The following is a 14,695-nucleotide window of genomic DNA, read 5'->3' as shown; positions in this document are numbered from 1 at the left end:
ACGACCCCTGTGTTCTTAGATAGCATATCCTACATCAGGGTGCAAGCTGTTGAACTGTCTCTAAACAGTAAAAACCCCTCTGGACAGACACACCTCAGTCAGTCTGGTGGAGAGGTCTGGTAACTTCTTTGCCAGAGAGGATAGCCTCAGGTCCATCGTTTGAAGCCCCTGGCCCTCATTTCATTGGTCACTGTTAAGTGATCAATGGCAGCACGATAGCAGAGTAGGAGAGCTGTTAGAGCTTCTAGAAGCTCCTGTTCACCTGACACTTCACCATGGGCCAGGTGTTTCTCTAACTTTGTGCGTGTGTTAAAATACACATAACAAAGAATAAAAAAAAATAAATATTAAAAAAAAATAATAAAATAAAATACACATAACATAAAATTCACCATTTTCACCATTTGGAAGTATCCACCTCAGGGACAGTAAATACACCCACGCTGTTGTGCGACACCTCGATCCCACCATCAATCTCTGGGAATTTTGTCGCCTCGTGAAACTGAAACTCTAGAGCCATTAAAGGAATTCCCCATTCCTCCCTCCCCCCCAGCCTCTGGTACCCTTGTGTCTACTTTCTGTCTCTATGACTTTGATTACTCTAGGTACTTTATATAAGTGGAATCATGCAATATTTGTCCTTTTGCATCTGGCTTATTTCAGTTAGGAGAAGGTCCTCGAGATGCACTGATGTTGCAGCATGTGCCAGAATTTGTTTCCTTTTTAAGACTGAATAATATTTCATTGTAGGTATATACAGTAGTCCGCTTATCCACAGAAGATATGTTCTAAGAGCCCCAGTGGATGCCTGAAACTGCGGATAGTACTGAACCCTATATGTACAATATATTTTCCTATACCTACATACCGATGGTAAAGTTTAATTTATAAATTAGGCACAGTATGACATTAATCATGACTGATAATAAAATAGGACACTTATACAGTATACTCTAATGAAAGTTATGTGACTGTGGTCTCTGTCGTTCTCTCAAAATATTTGATTGTGCTGAACTCACCCTTCTTCTTGTGATGACATGATATGATTACATGCCCACGTGATGAGATGAAGTGAGGGGAATGACGTAGGCACTATGACGTAGCATTAAGCTGACCTGCTGTTGATCTTCTGACGGTGTCAGAAGGAGGAGCATCTGCTTCCAGGCCTCAGTCGACCAAGGTAACTGAAACTGGTGGAAAGCAAAGCTGTGGGTAAAGGGGAGGACTACTGTACCTCATTGTTTATTCATCTGTCAGTGGGTGCTCTGTGTCCTTTTAGATAGGGTATATTCTATCAGATCTTCCCAGCCACCAGAGGCTCTTCTTACTGTTGGATATTTGAAGCAAGTGTCTTCAAAGGTTTCAGGTATTTGTTCATGGTTACATGCTAAAAAGTGGAGTTGCTGATAGGCAAACCTATCCCTGCTGAGCTACAGAGCCCGTGAGTTTTCTCCCCCTCCCAGCTTCCTGTGTGCACCAGCCACTGTTCAACAGTAAGGATGGCCGACATCGTGCTTGCAAAAGGACTTCGAAAGCCACAAATTGACAAATAGCGTAAGATCATATTATCCTGTTAACATTAAATATTTTCCAAATAACACTGTTAATTTATGTGCTTTTGAATTACCCAAAGAAGATTTGCTCTACAAGGTAGAATTTTTCACAGAATAAGAAAATCATATTTCCTACAGGCTATTCTTAAGAGTCTGCTTCTTATCTGGAACCATAACCAAGACTAGGCACTCAGAAAATATTTGAACACCACAGTAACAGGCAAGGGATTGTATTTGTAAAAGCTGGTCTGGTCCCAGAACCGGTTGACTTTTTGTCAGGCATGCATTCTGCCTTGTGGCCAGAAGGTGGAGCCATACCATTTCAAATACCCTAGGTGCTGTTTACTATTCAGCCTTTTTTAGCATGTCCTAATCAACTTCAAATAGAATGGGGTCTATTATTGAGAATATCTCACATCACCTGCTATCTCAGACCTTCGGTCCAAAATATTTTATGAGTTTTTACATAGAGAAAAATTTATAAAGGGATGCAAGAGAGAGTAAAATATTAGCGTAGTTCCTGGTACCTCATGGGCTCCTTTTACATAGTGAAAGAATGAAGGAATGAATGAATGATTCATTTGAAAGCCTGTTATAAAAAAGTGAGATTGGAGAAAATGGCCCATGGAAGCAAACCACAGTCCACCTTTTGTGGCCTCTCCCCTCTTAACGTTGTGGAATGAAAGTGTGGGGTCTAGTTGTAAACATCTATACTACACATTTTAGAAATGCAATGCCACGGAAGTCAATTGAATATGTAAACTGCAGCCAGAATTGATTAAGTGGTATTCGAAGCCCATAAAGGAGTTAAGAAACCTTTGAAAGGTGAAGAAGAATAATGTAAGAACAAACTCTGTTATATTATTTCTGGTTTTATTATATAACTTTTCTGTATCTGCTAAATGTGATTTTTAGTATTGCATTCATATTTGCTCATAGAATTGTATACAAAAGAAAGTTGATCTGTAGGATTCTGGGATTGGATGAGAATGTTGAAAGATCCTTTTAGGCTATTCCCTTTCTTTACACAGAATGCCTAATATTTATTTATGAACTATGTTCCTAAAAACTCTAAGATAACGTCAAATAAATCAACATAAAGGAATCTAGTCTATTAGCATAATTTAAGACATCTTAATGGCAAGCGATCTTGGTTTGGATTTTTGTGGTTTGATATAACCCTATGAAATTCACAGGCCTTGGAATGTCTCCCAATTCCCAAGGTTTTAGGTGATGGTTGGCCCTTTCTTCACTCCTCTTGACTTTCTGACATAGAAAAAGCAATGTGCAGGAGTAAACGTGATGCTAGCCATCCCTAGGAGGATGGCATTTCTCTTGGCCAAACTCCTTCTTGTTGGAAAAAGCAAAACCAGCAAACCAGGTAGAAATGTCCTTCCCTCGCCAAGCCCCTAACCAATCTATTTCATATTCCTTATTATCTGGATACTCAAAGTGGTTGAATAACTCAGTCAGGTAGAGCGCCAAGATAGAGAAGTGAAGGAGACGAGTTCCTTCTCTGCGTGGCTGGCAGCTTTGCTCTCTTTGGCTGGCAGGAAGGAACTATACCCTAACCTTGGTCCCTGCACTAGGAGTCCTAGTGGTGCATTGGGCATCAGTCTGTCACCATCACCAGAAACAGGAACCGTGCTGGAAATACTCAAGTTACGCGTGCTTCCCTCCTAGCAGAATCTTCAGTACGGGAAAGGCAGCCCATCCAGCTCTGCTTTTATAATAGAGGGAGGCCAGGCTAACGTGCGAGCTAATTAGTCACCATCTTCCATAGCAGGGCAAAGGAACCCATGCTGCAGTCTGAGCGGCTCACCAGCTGGTACCATCTGCGGCAGGTTGCCACCAAGAGCCTGCAGACATCCCAGCTGTTCCGCCCTGTATCGGATGGCTCTAAACATGTAAACAGGTACCCGGGCAAAGTAGGGAAGTAATAGGAACATCGTCAGTGAAAGCTCTCTCTTCCAGGTATCCCACAGAGGCTGCCTAGGAAACAAAATGTTTGTGATTCCAGAAGGACTCCGACTAGAAAAGCCTCAGAAGTTGTTTTAGAAACAGCTTCTCTCCTGAGGGAATAATCATGGATTTTGTAAATATCAATCTCCACAGACTGATGACTTTGAAAAATCAAAGCTGCTTCTTTCCAGATGGGCAGTTTCAGGGTTGGACAGTACCATTCCATTTTAATCTCCAATTTCTTATTTTATTATACTTCTTTGGGACATACTCAGGCTTTAATTTTTATATAGTCTTCAATCAGTATTCTTCTTCTTCTTTTTTTTTTTTTTTTTCTCCTCCCTTTCCCTTTAGAGGCATACTTCTAAAGGCCTGGCCCTCTCTAAGATCAGATCATCTCACCTTTATTTTTATCGAGTACTGTTAAATCACCCATCCATCGGAAAGTCTCTGGAATTGCCTAAAGAGACACCTTGGGAACTTTGGCATCTCTGGAGGCCCATGTGGCTCAAATCTGAGCTGTATCCCACTCACCTGGCTCCTAGTTAAAACCAGCAGGCCCCACCCTTAGGGATTCTGCTTCAGTAGGTCTGCTAAGGGGCCTGAGCCTTTGTGCATCTGCCAGGTTCCTGGGAGTTGCTGATTTTGTTGCAGCAACTGGTGCAGGGACCGCACTTAGAGAACCACAGCTGTAGGTCAAGGTATGGGTTTCCAGACTCAGTTGAACATAAAATCACCTAAATAACTTAATGACAAATGCAAATTTCCTGACCCTGTCACAAAACAGGATATTAACATCTACAAAATAAAATGATATATAATTATCAATCTTGAAGTAGACTTCTTTACCCCAACCCCCACAGATATTTTTAAAAATCCTTATCCTTCAAGGGGCTCCTGGGTGGCTCAGTCAGTAAAGTGTCTGACTCTGGATCTGAGCTCAGGTCTTGCTCTCAGAGTCACCAGTTCAAGCCCTGTGTTGGGCTCCATACTGGGGGTGGAACCTACCTAAAAAAAAAATCGTTATCCTTCAAGGTCTAGTACTCTGTCCATGAAGCAGTTCCTGGCAGCAAGAATGCTTTCATTCTTTTTTTAATTTTTTTTAGATAAGAGGAAAAATTTTAATGTTATGATTTTATATTGATGAATGTTTTCCCAGACACAATATAATATGATAGATCATACAACCTCAGTGACTACTGATAAACTTTTTTTTTTACTTTTACTTTTTTAATACATTTTTAAAAATTTTATTATACTGTGTTATGTTAGTCACCATACATTACATCATTAGTTTTTTTTGTTTATTTTTTTTTAGATTTTTATTTATTTATTTGACAGAGAGAGAGACAGCGAGAGAGGGAACACAAGCAAGGGGAGTGTGAGAGGGAGAAGCAGGCTTCCCGCGGAGCGAGGAGCCCGATGCGGGGCTCGATCCCAGGACCCTGGGATCATGACCTGAGCCGAAGGCAGACGCTTGACGACTGAGCCATCCAGGCACCCCACATCATTAGTTTTTGATGTAGTGTTCCATGATTCATTGTTTGCGTATAACACCCAGTGCTCCATGCAATACGTGGGGCCCTCCTTAATACCCATCACCAGGCTAACCCATCCCCCCACCCCCCAAGAGTGCTTTTATTCTCATGAACAATCAAAATATTGTATTTTTCCCGTTCTTACTACTATTTGAATGTAGACTTTTTGAAGATGGGGTTTTTGCCTGAGTGTTCTTGGAATTCTTCTTGAGGACTTCGATAAAGCGACTGACTGTTTAAAAATTTTTAAATCATTACTTTCTTTGTTTCTCATGAAAAATCCAAGTTTCATTTCCACTGAGGTCTTTGTAGTTGAGTGGCTGCTACCGTATAAGGAAAGATGCAGTTTTGTTTTGTTTTGTCTTATTTTTAAATAAGTGTGTACTACCATTAACTCCTGACTGCATTAGCTTCGGACCTGGTTTCATGTAAATCTGGTTATGCTGAGGATGCTGAGAGGGAGCTCTTGCTGTGTTGCGTTTCTGCGTGTTGGGCTTTATCTCTTTTCGTGCCTCCTTCCACGTCCCTACCCCTCCGGGAGTCTATGGCTACTTTACCAAGTAGTCCGCCCAGAAGAGTTGATGAGGAACAGAGCCACTGAATGTTTTTCTGCCACTGGGGGGCATTACAGTCTCAGTCCCATGCTCCAGGAGCTCAGACTTTGGAGTTCTAGGGTCAGTTTTAGAGGTTTCTGTCACGTTTATTAGACAGCGAAGGTCATGGGACCCAGTTTTTGGATATTTGTTGCTGAATCCCCCAGCACCTAATTGTATAGCTAGTTTCCAAAGGAAATACTGTGATTTTTATTTCAGAGAAACATAAAATGTTTGTCTAGTTTTCTGAAACATAAAATGATGGGAATAAATCATAAAGTGGAAGGGATTAAAGTGCTATTATTTCCACTGGTAATTTATAGCCACGCCATTCAAGGAAGTAGCCTCTAAAACTGTAAAATGTGTCTTTTAAAGTGTTTACAGACAGCTTATGTTAAAGCCAAGGGTTTACTAGAAGCAGAGCGCTAAGACCTGTTTCTCTCTCGAGTCATTTGTAAACATTAACAAAAAGAGGGGACAGAAACATTTCTTTCAAATTGCTGTAAACCTCAAACAGCTCTCCCTGGTCTCCCATCAAAATCCTTAATGCCTGTGAAGGCTGAGTGGTCAGTGAGGACCGAACTAAAGGTTTATGCCTTGGATAAGCACATTTGAAGCCTGAGAAAGAAATGAGAACAGACCAAGAAATATCTGCCAGAATTTAATGACATTTGGAGCAATGGCTTTATCTGAGAAAATTAGATAATACTATCTTTTTTTTTACATTGAGTATACGTGGCAACACTCACATCCAAATTTGCCAAGCCTGTTACAAGATGGTAGAGTGAATCTTGGCATATTAAATGTCCTGGTATGCCACCTTTTATTGCAAAATAGATTGCATCCAGCTATTGCTTAATTTTTACAATACATTTATGAGATCATAACTGGTTTTCTTCAGAAGAAAGAACTGCTCAGAATTCAGGGAAGTGCTTTTATCCTGGCATGTAGAAAAGGAAATGAGAGCTGTGATACAGTCTTACAGGGGTTATATGGGTTTTTTTTCTACAGCTTCCTATGGAGAAGCTGATATGGCAATGTGGTAAGCATCTGCCTGGTGTCATATAATTCAGATTTCCCAGACCCTGCCTTCCATTTAACTACCAGGTTGCCTTTTTTCCATTTTTGCAACATTTAACCTCTAACAATTTGTTTGTATTACATTTAGAAAGGAATTGGTAGGTTCAAAATCAATGTATTTGATGTATCCCAAAGAACTACTTTTTTTTTTTTTTAATTTAAATTCAACTAGCCAGCATCTAATACATCATTAGTTTTTGGATGTAGTGTTCAATGATTCCTTAGTTGTGTATAACGCCCAGTGCTGATCACATCACATGCCCTCCTTAAATGCCCATCACCCAGTTATCACAAGGAACTCATTTTCTGAACTGTATTAAAAGTATATTTATTTTGTGGATTATACTACATTTCTAGAATAATTTTTATTCCAGCCCACATTTAAGAATTGAATATATAGCTAGTACAGTACTCTAGACCTGGCCGCAGGGTAAATGTTGACAAGAGTAGGGTTTTAAGAACAGCTTTAATAAGCAGATCCCAAATAACATAAACAAAAATATACTTAAGTACTTACTTTATAACAAATTATCTTTATATAGCACCTTAGATACAAATACTTAATGGTTATGAAATTATAAAGATTGATATTTCAAGCAGCATGGTCTGTGACCAAAAGAGAAATCCCATTCCTCTTGCAAATCACCTGCTCTATGCTTAGACCTCCCCCCACCCTGTACCCTGCCCCAAAACACAAATGCCAAGTGGCCAGTCCCCACCTCAGAGGCCCAGAACACTTGCTCTCTGTACAGTACTGTACAGTGATCTTGGGAGTTTTTGGTAAACTTTTTTGTGCATGCCAAACTTTTGCTACTGTTAATAACTCACTTTGTGTGAAGCTCTATTTTAAATAGTGTGTGAGCAGGTAAGGGTAGATAGGAATGAAAAATATATTCGCGATTCCACCCTTTGATGACACATCCCACTAACCAGAATCTAGCCAGCAGGCCTTGGAAAAGCTAAATATCCAAGGTCGAGAACTACCCAGCAGTCGGGCCTTGCAGAATTATTTTTTATCACAACACACACACACACACACACATCTAGCCATACAACACACAGGTAAAATATTTTTCTTCGCACATAATAAGTGCTTGGTAACCATATGCTGGTTGGTGAGCTGAATCCAGCTCTTTTGGGAATCCAGCTCTTTAGGGTTTTGTACTCAAACTTCTGCTACTTGAGCTTTTCAGATGCCACGTTTGCCACGTAACTAAAGATGTGTTAATGGTTGTGGTGGATTCGGAAAGCTTACAGGAAATCTTAGGGCAGAAATGAACTTAACACCAACTACTTGCGCTTGCACGGTTCACGAGTGACTTTGAAACTCATCCGATCCCACTGGGGGCAGCCCGGGCCAGCCTCCTGCACACCTCAAGTCAGACTCAAGCAGGCACACGCCCTCCTGGGGAAAGCTTTGGGGGGGGGGGTCTCTTGCTGTGCTTTTTTTCTCTGTGCGCTTCTTAATACCTTGGACAATGAGAGCTGGTGGGGAAAGGCACCCAAATCTCAATGTTCTTTCCAGAATTCAGACTGTAAGGAGACCCTTGGGAGCACTGGCAATGGCCCAGTAGTAGGGATGGGAGATACATTCCCCAAACACGAAGCAGAAAGAGAGAAGACAGTGGGCTGGTTCCTGCCCAGGTGGGAAGGATGGAGGAGGAAAGGTGATTCTGGGGCTGTGAGGGTCTGATGCGAACCTATGGGCAGTGTTGTGCTGCAGGAAGGGCTCTGTGAGGGAACAGCTTTGCCTAATTTCATGCTGAGAAGCACGCTGTGCTGTTTACTTGTGATTATACTGGGAGATGGTTCTCAGAACCTAGCCTGTGGGAGGACCACTGGGAAACTTGCTAAAAAACAGAGTTCTGGGTCCTTTCCCAGAGGTTCTGTTATAGTGGCCTAGAATCGGGCTTAGAAGGGTGCATGTTTAACCACTATTAGGGGTGTTTCTCATTTGGGTGGTCAGGGGAGGAGATATATATTTATATAATATATAATATATATAATTATATATATTATTTTATATGTTATATAGAATTGTATATAATATAATTATCTTATATGTTAAATTATAAATTATATAATTATATGATATATATTTATATATAAAATGTATATAATATACAAATTGTATATACATATATATAATTATATAATTTATTTATTTAAATTCAATTAGCCAACATATAACAAATCATAAGTTTTTGTTTTATTTATTTTTTATTATGTTATGTTAATCATTGTACATTACATCATTGGTTTTTGATGTAGTGTTTCATGATTCATTGTTTGAATATAACACCCAGTCATAAGTTTTTGATGTGATGTTCATTGATTCATTAGTTGAGTGTAACACCCAGTGCTCATCACATTACGTGCCCTCCTTAATGCCCATCACCCAGTTGCCCCATCTCCCACCCACCACCCCTTCAGCGACCCTCAGTTTGTTTCCTGGAGTTCCGAGTCTCTCATTGTTTGTCTCCCTCTCTTATTTCTTGCCCTTCAGTTTTCCCTCCCTGTCCCTATGATCCTCTGTGGTTTCCTTATATTCCATATATGAGTGAAACCATATGATAATTGTCTTTTTCTGATTGACTTATTTCACTTAGCATATGCCTGGGTGGCTCAGTTGATTTAAGTGGAGGGTATATTTTAAGGAGCACCGTCTGTCACAGAGAACAGGGTCTGAAGCAGAAGGAAGCCTTTCTTTTCTTACAAATATTGGTCTTTTTTTTTTTTTTCTTGAGTATGGCCAGTACCACCTTGTCCCCCCACTGCTATGGGATAGTAGACACAGGAGCCTTAGCCCAGGGCTCCCCTACCTGCAGTGGGGTGTGGAAAATGCCCTGGGATTTCTGGGCCATAGGAGTCAATGCTGATGTGAGGGCAGGGGCAAGAGGAAGAAGCAATGAAAAGCATCACCTGTCAGGAACTAATGAGAGACACTGACTCCCAGGCAGGGTCAGGCTGCCTTCACCTCTAAGAACAACCAATCATGTCTCCCCGCTGTTTGCATTCTGGTCCAAGAAAAATGGTAGTTGAGGATGAGAGGGGGTAGGGAATGAGCTTTCCTGGAAGCCTGGACTCAGTGGGCTTTAGTAAATGCTAAGGAGAATGGAAGACCAGGCCAGGTAGAGAAATCAGTGAAAGCCAGGCAGCCGTCTCAGTGGAGGTGATCGTATGAATGGGCAAAGAAGAGGGAAACTCCCATTTTAGGCAGAAATATGGGAAACCAATGACTAGAGGTGGAATCCAGAGCCTGGAGGAAATTTCCAGATATAGGATGTTTGTTTCTGGCTAGGAGATAATGGGTGGGATACTCGGTATTCCATGAACGAGAAAGTTCACTTTGCAATTGCCCTTGTGTAGTGCTTTGAACTGTGCCCCTCCCCCAAAGATAAATCCATCCAGTACCTGTGAATGGGACTTTATTTGGTAAAAGGGTCTTTGTAAATATAATTAAGTTGAAGATCTCAGGGTAAGATCATTCTGGACTAGGGTGAGCTCCAAGTCCAATGACAAGTGTCCTGAGAAGAGGAGAAGAGAGGCAAGGGGAGGAGAGGCAAGAGGAGGAGAGGGGGAGAAACGTGGTGGCAGGGATTGGAGTGCTGTGTCTACGAGCCAAGACACAACAAGGATGGCCGGCTGAGAAGGGGACTGTCCCCTGGAGCCTCCAGAAGAAACCAACCCTGCCAACACCTTGATTTCAGACCCCTAGCTTTCAGAGCAGTGAGAGAATGCATTTCTGTTGTTTTAAACCACAGAGTTTGTGGTAATTTGCAACCCTAGGAAACAAATACACCTTTCCTGCAGTTCTCCATGTTATAGATTTAGGCAGCTTGGCACTCTGCTTTGAAAATGCAGATATCTCAGAGAGTTAAGTGGTTATTAGCCATTTGAAACAATTTTTGTTAATTAAACATTTTTCCCTCCTAATGATCTGGGAAAGGAAAATAGTTGTTATTATCAGAGATTGGAGGGAAAAACTCAGGGAATTGGAATCAAACACTTTACTTCAGGCCTATTTTGTTACTAGCTGTTTGACCACGGGAACACCACTTAACCTCTCTGAAACTGTTTTGCTATCTACAAAATGAGAATTTTAATGCTTATTTATCAGGCTGCTGTGATATGAGGAGTCAGGAAGATAGGCCCGGTGGAGCTGTTTGTAAACTTTGGGCAATTCTATGTCTGAGCGCACTTGTTTTGCAGCAGGAAATACTTTTAGAGAGAAGAATTGCTAGATTTGGGGAAGAGGTAGAGCTAGAATGAAGCAGAAGATAAGGACAGGTAGCCCCAAACCTCTGCTATAAAATGTTTCCTGGTCTAATGAAAAAGGAAAGGAAAACTTGTCTTTTAAAATGTACTCCAGGACACATCATTCTTCCTGGCCCAGGAACATTTTATATTAAAAAGGCTTTGATCGGGCGCCTGGGTGGCTCATTCGGTTAAGCTTCTGCCTTTGGCTCAGGTCGTGATCCCAGGTTCCTGGGATGGAGCCCCTGCATCGGGCTTCCTGCTCAACGGGAGTCTGCTTCTCCGTCTACCTCTCCCTCCTGCTCGTGATCTCTCTCATGCTCTTTCTCTTTCTCTCTCTCTCTCAAATAAAGAAATAAAATCTTTAAAAAATAAATAGAAGGGCTTTGGTCAACTGATCTGGGATCCTAACATGGTTTTTAATGTAATTTCCATGAGTAAAAAAAATGTATTTGAGGTTCCAAATAATACAGCACCCAACTTGTGGAACTGGATCCCTTTCTCTGTTTGTGACATGGTGTTAGGAGCATCAGTGCATAAGATGAAGTGACAGCTTAGCGTCCTGAGTTTATGTAGCTTCTAAAGGTACCGTGTTCATGTGTGGGGAGCATTTTTTTGTTCTAGAACAGTGCTTATCAAACCTGGGCAGTATGCAGACACTTCAAAAAAGACAAAGATTTTTCTAGACTTCAATTTAATATTTTTCACAGTATGCTACTTAAGTGAATACAACACAAAACTCAGTAGGCACAGGATCTCATTGAACGACATGCTAGCTCTCCAGATTGCTGTTTTCTTTGCAAGCTGCACAAGGCCCACATGGAAGCGCTACATCTAAGGGACCTGCAGTTGGCATTGATCTTGGCACCACCTCCTATTGTGTGGGTGTCTTCCAGCACGGGAAAGTGGAAATAATTGCCAACGATCAGGGAAACTAAACCACCCCAAGCTGTCACTTTTACTGACATCAAACGATTGATCAGCAATGCTGCAAAGAACGAAGTTGCAGTGAACCCCACCAACACAGTTTTTGATGTCAAATGCCTGATCGGACATAAAGTCGATGATGCTCTTGTCCAATCTGATATGGAGCATTGGCTCTTCATGGTGGGGACTGATGCTGGCAGGCCCAAGGTCTAAGTAAAATACAAGGGAAAGAAGAGGTGTCCTCTGTGGTTTTGACAAAGATGAAGGAAATCACAGGGGCTTAGACAGAAAGGTTGGCGCTGAAAGGAATGTGCTCATCTTTGACGTAGGAGGTGGCACTTTTGATGTCTCAATCCCCACCATTGAAATGGGATATTTAAGGTCAAATCTACAGCTGGAGACACCCACTTAGGTGTAGAAGACTTTGACAACCGAATGGTCAACCATTTTATTGTGAAGTTCAAGTGCAAACATAAGAAGGACATCCACAAGAACAAGAGGGCAGTCCATCACCTCCAGACTGCTTACGAGTGTGCTAAGCATACATTGTCTTCCAGCAACGAGGCCAGTATTGAGATTGATGCTCTGTATGAAGGAATTGACTTCCATACCTCTATGACTTGTCCCCGATTTGAAGAATTAAATGCTGACCTGTTCTGTGGCACCCTGGACCTTATAGAGAAAGCCCTTTGGGATGCCAAGCTACACAAGTGTCAGATCAATAATATTGTCCTGGTGGGTGGTTCTATCCATATCCCCAAGATTCAGAAACTTCTGCAAGACTTCTTCAATGGAAAGGAACTGAACAAGAGCATCAGCCCTGATGAGGCTGTTGCTTATGGTGCAGCTGTCCAGACAGCCATCCCTTCTGGAGACAAGTCTGAAAATGTTCAGGATTCCCTGCTGTTGGATGTCACTCCTCTTTCTCTTGGCTTTGAAACTGCTGGAGGAGTCATGACTGTCCTCACCAAGTGCAATACTACCATTCCTACCAAACAGATGCAGACCTTCCCTACCTACTCTGACAACCAGCCTGGTGTGCTCGTTCAGGTTTATGAAGGTGAGCGTGCCATAACCATGGATAACAACCTACTTGGGGTGCCTGGGTGGCTCAGTCGTTAAGCGTCTGCCTTCGGCTCAGGTCATGATCCCAGGGTCCTGGGATCGAGCCCCACATCAGGCTCCCTCCTGGGGGGAAGCCTGCTTCTCCCTCTCCCCCTCCCGCTGCTTGTGTTCCTGCTCTCGCTATGTCTCTCTGTCAAATAAATAAATAAAATCTTAAAAACAACAACAACCACCACCACCTACTTGGCAAGTTTGAACTCATAGGCATACCTCCTGCCCCCCGTGGTGCTCCTTCTGTTGAAGTCACCTTTGATATTGATGCTAATGGCATCCTCAGTGTCTCTTCTATGGATAAGAGCTCAGGAATAAAACTGAAATAAATAAAATAATAATAAAATATAAAAATAAAAGAAATAAAACTGAATTTAAAATTGGCACCAGAAAATTAAATAAATAGGCACAAAATCCCTGTGCTTATTGCTTTCACATAGGCCAAAACATTAAATACAATAAAAACTAAAAACAACCGCTATAAAACGCTGGTTCATTTAGTGTGACTGATGATACTCTTTGCTACAGTTTAATCACTGATCACTTTGTGAATTGGATAATGAATGCTGACACAACTTCTTCTTTTTTTTTTTTTTATTTGACAGAGGCACAGTGAGAGAGGGAACACAAGCAGGGGGAGTGGGAGAGGGAGAAGCAGGCTTCCCGCCGAGCAGGGAGCCCGATGTGGGGCTCGATCCCAGGACCCTGGGATCATGACCTGAGCCGAAGGCAGACGCTTAACCGACTGAGCCACCCAGGCGCCCCTATTTTATTTATTTTTTAAAAGATTTTACTTATTTATTTGAGAGAGAGCGTGCACGTGCACTCACACAGGAGCAGGGGGAGGGGCAGAGAAGCGGACTCCGCGCCGAGCAGGGAGCCAGACGCAGGGGCTCCATCCCAGGACCCCGGGATCATGACCTGAGCTGAAGGCAGACGCCTGACGACTGAGCCACCCAGGCGCCCCATGACACAAGTTCTTTTGAGTTTGGCATGCCTGGTATTCCCCAGGACTTTCTCTATTGGAAATTCTGCAAACCCTAATTTGTGCAGTGGGCTGTGGCCTTTACCAACTGCAAATACATCACCTATTACATTTGATTCTGTTTCTTTTCTCGTTAGTCTGTGAGAATTAGAGTGGTAGCACTTGTCAACCTTGCAGACATAAAACTAAATGCAAATATGGGCACTGGTCATCTCTAAGATACCATGATCATCCAGATGATCCAAACTATGTCTCTATCATTATGTTAAGGTTGTCATCTTAATGAAAACACCACACTAAAAATTCTCATAGTGGTAGTCATGGACCACTTTGAAAATATCTTTGGAACTCCAGCCACTCCCCACAGTTGAGAAACACTGGTATTATACAGAACTGGGTTTAATATATGCATTACTTTTTTTCATTTTATATTTACTACAAATGTAATAAACATTCACTGTAGACATTTTAGAAAACTGAAATAATTCAAAAAATAAAAGAACCATTGTAATGCCATCACACAGAGAAAAACTACCATTAACATTTAAATATTTCTTGTTTCCCTCTGCAAATACACTGTATACATATTGTTCTATACCCTATTTAAGAAATTTTTCTCACTTAGCCAAACATTGAGGGCAGCTTTCTGGATTACTAGGTATTCTTCTACAATAACATTTTGAT

The 14,695-nt window shown here is 41.7% G+C and overlaps 1 protein-coding gene and 1 pseudogene across 5 annotated transcripts in view; both read left to right on the top strand.

Moving 5' to 3' along the window:
• RCAN2 (regulator of calcineurin 2) overlaps positions 1-14,695 on the top strand; it is a 266,517-nt gene that overhangs the window by 81,190 nt on the left and 170,632 nt on the right. The window lies entirely within an intron of this gene.
• On the top strand, positions 11,935-13,686 carry LOC123837782 (heat shock cognate 71 kDa protein-like; annotated as a pseudogene). The gene is made up of 2 exons (XR_010413640.1): positions 11,935-12,987; positions 13,203-13,686. The product of XR_010413640.1 is annotated as a heat shock cognate 71 kDa protein-like (transcript).

Source organism: Mirounga angustirostris, unplaced genomic scaffold (assembly GCF_029215605.1).
Source record: "Mirounga angustirostris isolate CCGP_5_RB_7025 unplaced genomic scaffold, mMirAng1.0.hap1 SCAF_8, whole genome shotgun sequence".
In the NCBI taxonomy this organism is placed as follows: domain Eukaryota; kingdom Metazoa; phylum Chordata; class Mammalia; order Carnivora; family Phocidae; genus Mirounga; species Mirounga angustirostris.
The sequence above is the reverse complement of the archived record's forward strand: the minus strand, read 5'-3'. Positions and strand labels throughout refer to the sequence as shown.